The sequence below is a fragment of the Chlorocebus sabaeus genome, chromosome 24, assembly GCF_047675955.1.
Source record: "Chlorocebus sabaeus isolate Y175 chromosome 24, mChlSab1.0.hap1, whole genome shotgun sequence".
NCBI classification, from domain to species: domain Eukaryota; kingdom Metazoa; phylum Chordata; class Mammalia; order Primates; family Cercopithecidae; genus Chlorocebus; species Chlorocebus sabaeus.
This window is the reverse complement of record NC_132927.1, coordinates 2,061,995-2,068,626: the sequence shown is the minus strand read 5'-3', so window position 1 is coordinate 2,068,626 and position 6,632 is coordinate 2,061,995. Positions and strand designations below refer to the sequence as shown.

The 6,632-nt window shown below is 36.0% G+C and overlaps 1 non-coding gene across 1 annotated transcript; it reads left to right on the top strand.

The window, feature by feature from the left end:
* Window positions 1–5,622: 5,622 nt before the first annotated feature.
* Window positions 5,623–5,687, top strand: LOC119619618 (small nucleolar RNA SNORD37). Its single transcript, XR_005236113.2, has one exon. It is a non-coding gene; the product is annotated as a small nucleolar RNA SNORD37 (small nucleolar RNA).
* The last annotated feature ends 945 nt before the right edge of the window (window positions 5,688–6,632 follow it).

Genomic DNA, 6,632 nt, shown 5'->3' with positions numbered 1-6,632 from the left:
TATTAGACGTGGGGTAATATATGAGCTCATCTGAAATATCGCACAGCAATCCCACTTGATGTTACCCACATACCATATTCCTTTATTGTATTTTTAACTTCAGAATACCTTATCTATCAGTTTAGATAGCAATACTCTTAGGGATTATAAGTGTTAATTTATCAAATAATTCCTATTTTAATAGAAGTTTGCCCAGTTTAACTTTTGAATATTTTAACTTCCTTTTCACCATAATGGAGAACTGATTTTAAACATAATTACATAGTGGTTTTTTAAGAGGGGTACCTGTACTTTTCTAAGAAAAACAAAGATCAGGATGAAATTGAGATGATAAATGAAGGTAACTCATACTTTTAAAAAAAGAGATGGTAAGAAGAGAGATCAAGTCAATTGATCAAAAGAAGAAACGAAATAGGTAGCTATTCGCAGACACTGCTTTGCAGGAGGAAGGTGCTCATATGAACATACATGAATGTGTGTCTTTTTAATGTCTACCCAGTGCCCCCATGTCTTTATAACAGAAATCCAGTATCCTTCACTGGATGTCCACTGCAGGAATCTGAATGTACAGCAACATCATAAAAAGGAAGAAAATGTTTCTCTTTCACTTTTATCTGAGAGTCAGCCCTCATTGCTACCAGGCCACTATCATGGTTTTTTCTTTCTTGTCTCCAGCACTGCCTTGATTCCCATCCATTCAAGCCCAGGTCTCTAGGCTTCTATACATTCTTTGAGCTCACTATATCCTTCCAATAAATTTGCTTTTGTTTAAGTTAGTCAAAGACCATTTCTGTTGCTCGCAACAAAATAATTATGAAATATGGAATCTTTAAGGCAGCTTAGAAACTGAGAGGACATCAAATACGGTAAGAAAAAGAGAGGATCAATGTCAGCAACACAGAATTTTAAAACATGTCATTAAAAAAGAAAGTTGTTGGCCCTGACTCACTGTGGGAGTCTCAAGAGGTAAAAGTGATGCTAAGATGACAGAATCTCCCCAAAGAGACGCTTCCTTGAACACATATGCTTGACAAGCACTTGTGTCCTCTGAGAAGGCTCTCTGTGAAGGTGTTGGACCAATAGTCTTCAGTCTTTTCCCACCCCTGCATGCTGGAAGGATGAGAAGAAAGCTCATCAACACTATGTCCCCCGGAAGTAGTGATTTTGAGTTCTGAAGGGAGATCAGAACACAGTGAGCAGGGCTGGAAATGCCTTTTGGGAGATTCAGATACTTTTCTCCCCAGCACTTGTCAGTTACAAAAGACAACTACTTTGATGTTAGTAGACACATTAAAATAAATTGTGAAAGTAAGGTTAAGTACTGACTAAGCAAAGGAGTCACAAAAAATATACCACAGCAGTAAAATATAAGGTTATAAAATTCAAAAACAATTTAGTTACTCAGCCTTCTTATTTTAAGTTTGAAGACACTGAGGCAAAAATCGCACATTCTCCGAGTTAACACATCTTGTCTGTTAAGGCAGGTGTTAGGGTTCTTGGTTCTCGAACCATGGCCATTTCATTAAGACACATTACTTTCTTATTTTTTTAAATAGCTTCCTCCAAATAATATTGATTCTTAGTGCTGGTGTATAAGAGTAGTTACCTTGATCCATCATGATATATTAATAAAGAAAGATCAAAGATCCATCATGATAAATTAATAAAGTTGCCTGTTAGAGGAAAAGTATTACTTGATGAATTATTACCACTTTCAGTACCAAATAATGATCTATAAGAGATACCACATGCAGATTGCTAATTAAATTATAGATATAATACCTGAAATATTAGGACCAGTGTCTGAAAACATAATTGGCACATTTGACCCATATTTATTGATGATAAATATTACAACCCTGAACTAGGTAATGGTAGTAAATACTATATTTTAGAATATATATATATATATAACAGAAGCTCAAACACATTCTGTTTTCTCTTTACAAAAACATCACAAGAAAGCTGAATGTTAAATTTTAGAAAATACATCAATCAGAAGCTCAAATTCAATTGACATTTTTTACCAAAAACATTCACTATCTAACTTTTTAAAGATAATTGTGACAAAATATTCAGAAGCACATATGTATAGACATTGAGATACATCCTTCACATAATGAATGTCAATCCACAGTAAATATCACTTCAAATACATTTTAGATGCCCTTTGAGATAAGAAAATACTAAAAACATCTGCATTTGAAATTGACTTCAGTAGTCGTTAGATCAACCACAATTTTCCACAAATAAAATAGTTTCATTTTTTTCAAAATAAAAGTACTTCTATCATTTTGGGCTGTCTTTGAATGTGGTTTTTTTTTTTTTTTTTTTTTTTTTCTGGGTAGTCTTTTGTTCTTCTATATTTTTCAGGGTGGAAACTTAGCTGATAAAGTCATCAAGCAGTTATTTTATTTGATTTCTTGCATTCCTATTTGATTTTTGTCTTTCTATGTCTCATCATTCATTGACAATACAAACAGACTTGTCTTTTGACTGAAATTCCTTTTTTTATGGCTCATAATTTATGAAGAACATGGCTTTCTGTGATAAAGACCCATCAAAAGCATCATTATTCTGCATTTATCGGCATTGAACTGCCTGTTTTATCTGTTAGTATTAAAAGGTTCTGCTTTTTTTTTCTGTATCTGGCTATAGTCCTCTAATTCATCTCATCTCTATTATCTTCTGGGATAAGGCTTTGCCTTAGATTGTGGGTCAAAAAATCACATTATTAAAATTATCTTCAACATTCAAAATAAAAAATATTTCCATGCAATCTTATTATTTTGGTGAAGATGGCAAATGAATATCATTTAGCCCTTCTGAAGCTGATCTGATCTTTTGTACCTATTGCCTCTGGTAATGTGTTGCTATACAAGATGTACTGAAATAAATGATTTGTCCTTCGGTTCGTTCAATCCTGTGTTCTTTATCTGTTAATGGGGTTCCACATGCTCTGCTTTTCAAAACTCCTCAAGTTGCTGCATTGAATGATAAATGTTTTGCTGATCCCCTTTCCAAACACCAGCCATTGTAATCTGCATAATAACAACAAATGAGTAAAAATGGTTGGAAAGGGGGTTAAGAATTTAAACGAAGTAATGTTCAAGGTGAGGAAAAGCTCGGAATGGAGGCGGACTAAGGCAAACAACAAAGACACTTCCAAGTTCTCAGAGTTCTCCACAAACTTCCACTCATTTGTGTTTAAAATCTAGAATTTGTCAGAGCGGCTTAAAAATCCTGTGTTGAAGCATGGCATGAAGATTAATATTGTGTGCTGTTATTTCTTCTCATCTCATTAGTAGTGACATGTATATTGAGCTCTTCTGGATGGTAACTTGATTTCTACCTTCCCTGACCTCCCAAATTTGACTCATCACTGCTGATTTAAACTTAGACTTGCATAATATTTACAAAATGCCCAGGAACAGGCAGAATTCAGTTAAAAAAGTAAATATAACTAAGTTACAAGAACCAAGATTCCTTTGGCTATAGAACCAAAAGGAATCTTTAAAAACATGTAGTTAATTTTTTTCCTTTTGGCAGGGCAATGCCTAAACCTGGCCTAAAAGGCAGGTGTTGATCCTCCTTTTAAAGCCATCAAGCAAAGGTAAATTATACAACATACCCTGGTGACCTGTTCAGGGTATGTCAATCCTATTAGAAACAAATTATGTCAGATCTAACAACTTCATACCAACTGTCCGAATGTTTAATACAAAACAGAGACCTTATTTATCATGGTGTAGTGGAAACAGTCCTGGAATCAGAATCTGCACAACTGAGTCATTGCCTCTTTCTGGCTATGGGCATATTTCAAGTTACTGAACTTCTGTGAGTCTACGTCTCTTCATCTGACACAATTATATCAGCATAGTTTTTTGTTTGTTTGTTTTTTTGTTTGTTTTTTTTAAAGAACAGTGTACATTAGCTTAACTTTACTGTCATTACTGCTATTCTTAAATACAAGAACACACTCAGCACCTCCCAAGAAAGGGGCCCTTTGCTGGTGATGTGAAAAACAAAGGCATATTGTGTGGTCTCTGCCATTAAGGAGCTGAGCATTTTATAGAGAGAAAGAGACATATCCAAAACTATGACCTAATTAAATAAAATAACAATTTGCCACATATTAAATCATGAGTACAAGAAGTACGTTCTATTCGAAGTCAGAGGAGGGCAATCTAATATTTGCTAAAGCAGCCAGGAAGTCAGTGTATTCCTGAAGACTGACACATACAGCCTCTGAAAAGAAGACAAGGCCAAATTGAGGCTCATTTCTTAAACACAGTATTTTGGACTGAACATAAATTAATTGGGAGTAAAATGAACCCTTGTAATGCCTTGTATTGATAGCTAGGACATTACTCATTTATTCATTCAATAATGACAATTTCTCTACTATGTGCCAGATTAAAGAGACAGAAATTAAAAGATTGTTGCATTCTAAAAGAATTTTAAAGTTCAGTGGAAGAAAATTGAAACTAACATAAGTCAAATGATTTTCCTGCTGGCCCAAATGAAAAATAGTATAGCCAGGATTCCAAATTAGTTGTGATGAGTTCCATATATCATTCTCTTTACACACTATCCCTCACATATTTTCCCACATTCCTCTCTCTCTCTCTCTCTCACACACACACACACACGTACTACATATACATGTGGGTGAGGATGTAGCATGAAAATATACCACAATAAACTAGGTAGGTTTTAAAAAATTATTTCTTCTGTCTTTTTCTTCACTATTCAAGCAGAAAGAAGAGCTTACTGTGTACAGTGAACACAAGAAGAGATGACACAAAAGAATAAAGGTCCAATTTACTGTACTGTAAAACTTTAGATAGATTTTGAAAATATCTAGTAGAGGTAATGATCTTGAAAGTCGGAACTTTTATTTTCAATAAATAAGCATTTAAGAAAAAGAAGTTTGTATTTTCTTATTCCAAACATTCAGTTTTAAATATTAAAAATACTGACAGTTCAAGGCATGAGTTTATAACTAACACCACTATTTTTTTTAAATTATACTCCAAGTTCTAGGGTACATGTGCACAACGTGTAAGTTTGTTACATATGTATATATGTGCCATGTTGGTATACTGCACCCATCAACTTGCCATTTACATCAGATATATCTCCCAATACCATCCCTCCCCCATCTCCCCACCCCAGGACAGGCCCCAGTGTGTGATGTTCCCCAGCCCGCGTCCAAGTGTTCTCATTATACAATTCCCACTTATGAGTGAGAACATGCGGTGTTTGGTTTTCTGTCCTTGTCATAGTTTGCTCAGAATGATGGTTTCCCTACAAAGGACATGAACTCATCCTTTTTTATGGCCACACCTGTAATCCCAGCACTTTAGGAAGCCAAGGGAAGTGGATCACTTGAGCACAGGAGATCGAGATCAGCCTAGGTAACATGGTGAGACCCCATCTCTATCAAAAATTACAAAAATTAGCCAGGTGCAGTGGTGCATGCTTGTAGTCTCAGCTACTTAGGAAGCTGAGGTGGGAGGATCGCTTAACGCTGGGAGGTCGAGGCTACAGTGAGCTGAGATTGCACTACAGCACTCCAGCCTGGGCAACAGAGTGAGACCCTGTCTATTAAAAAAAAAAAAAAAAAAAAAGTAACATTTCTTCAATTTGACCCGATATGTATTGAAGAAAACCAGCATCTGAGGCCCATGGAGAAAGAAAACGAATAAACTTGGACAAAGAAACAGACATGCATAAAGGGAAGAAAATGGAAAGAGACACAAGGAGTAAATGACCATCTACAAGAAGAGAGGCTTGGACAGATTCTGTCTGCTCAGCCCTCAGAGGGAACCAACCCTACTGACACTTTAATTTCAGACTTCGAGCTCCTGGTGTCATGTAGAAATGGGATTTAGTTACAAAGTTTACAGTTTTTTCAGAGGAAAGACAGCCTGAAAAGTCAGACCCCAGTTCTTTTTGTCCTGGAATCCTCTCAAATTTACTCAGGATTTTCACTGCTCTTTCTGTCACCTAAGGACATCAGTGGTGAATGTAGCAGGCTACAGATTGACTTCCAAGACTAGGTAACAAGCGCTATACCACTATACCTCAGCTAAAGGCAGACTGCAGCACAAATGGCATACAAATGCAATATCCCCCAGATGCCTGGAGCACACACATGCTGCTTCTGTTTCCTGTGGGGCAGAAAGGTGAATCAACTGAGCACTAGTTTCCAAAATACTGTTTCTCATCATGAAAGTGACTGAGTGATCTTGGATTGACAAGCCCTCACCATCAGCAAAAATCTGAGTTTGAGAATGTATGCAGGTATAAAGAAACAAAGGAAGCCATATTTTTTACATAGCTAAGTTTATAACAGTATAAATACTGCATGATTTTCATTTCAGCAAATGTGCTTGGCACTTTAATCGAGTTGGGAATACAGGGATGCATGTCTCTCACGTATTGACTCAAGACTGGTGCCAAAGCAGTGTAAGGCACATTCCATGCATCGTCACCATCCCACACATCAGATCAACTTGTACGTTGCATTATCAGTCTTCAGCAAATTAACAAACTGAGGATTACCAAGATTTTGTTAATCTTAGTAATTTGTCACATCATTGCTGATTCATTGGCAGGGATCAAAC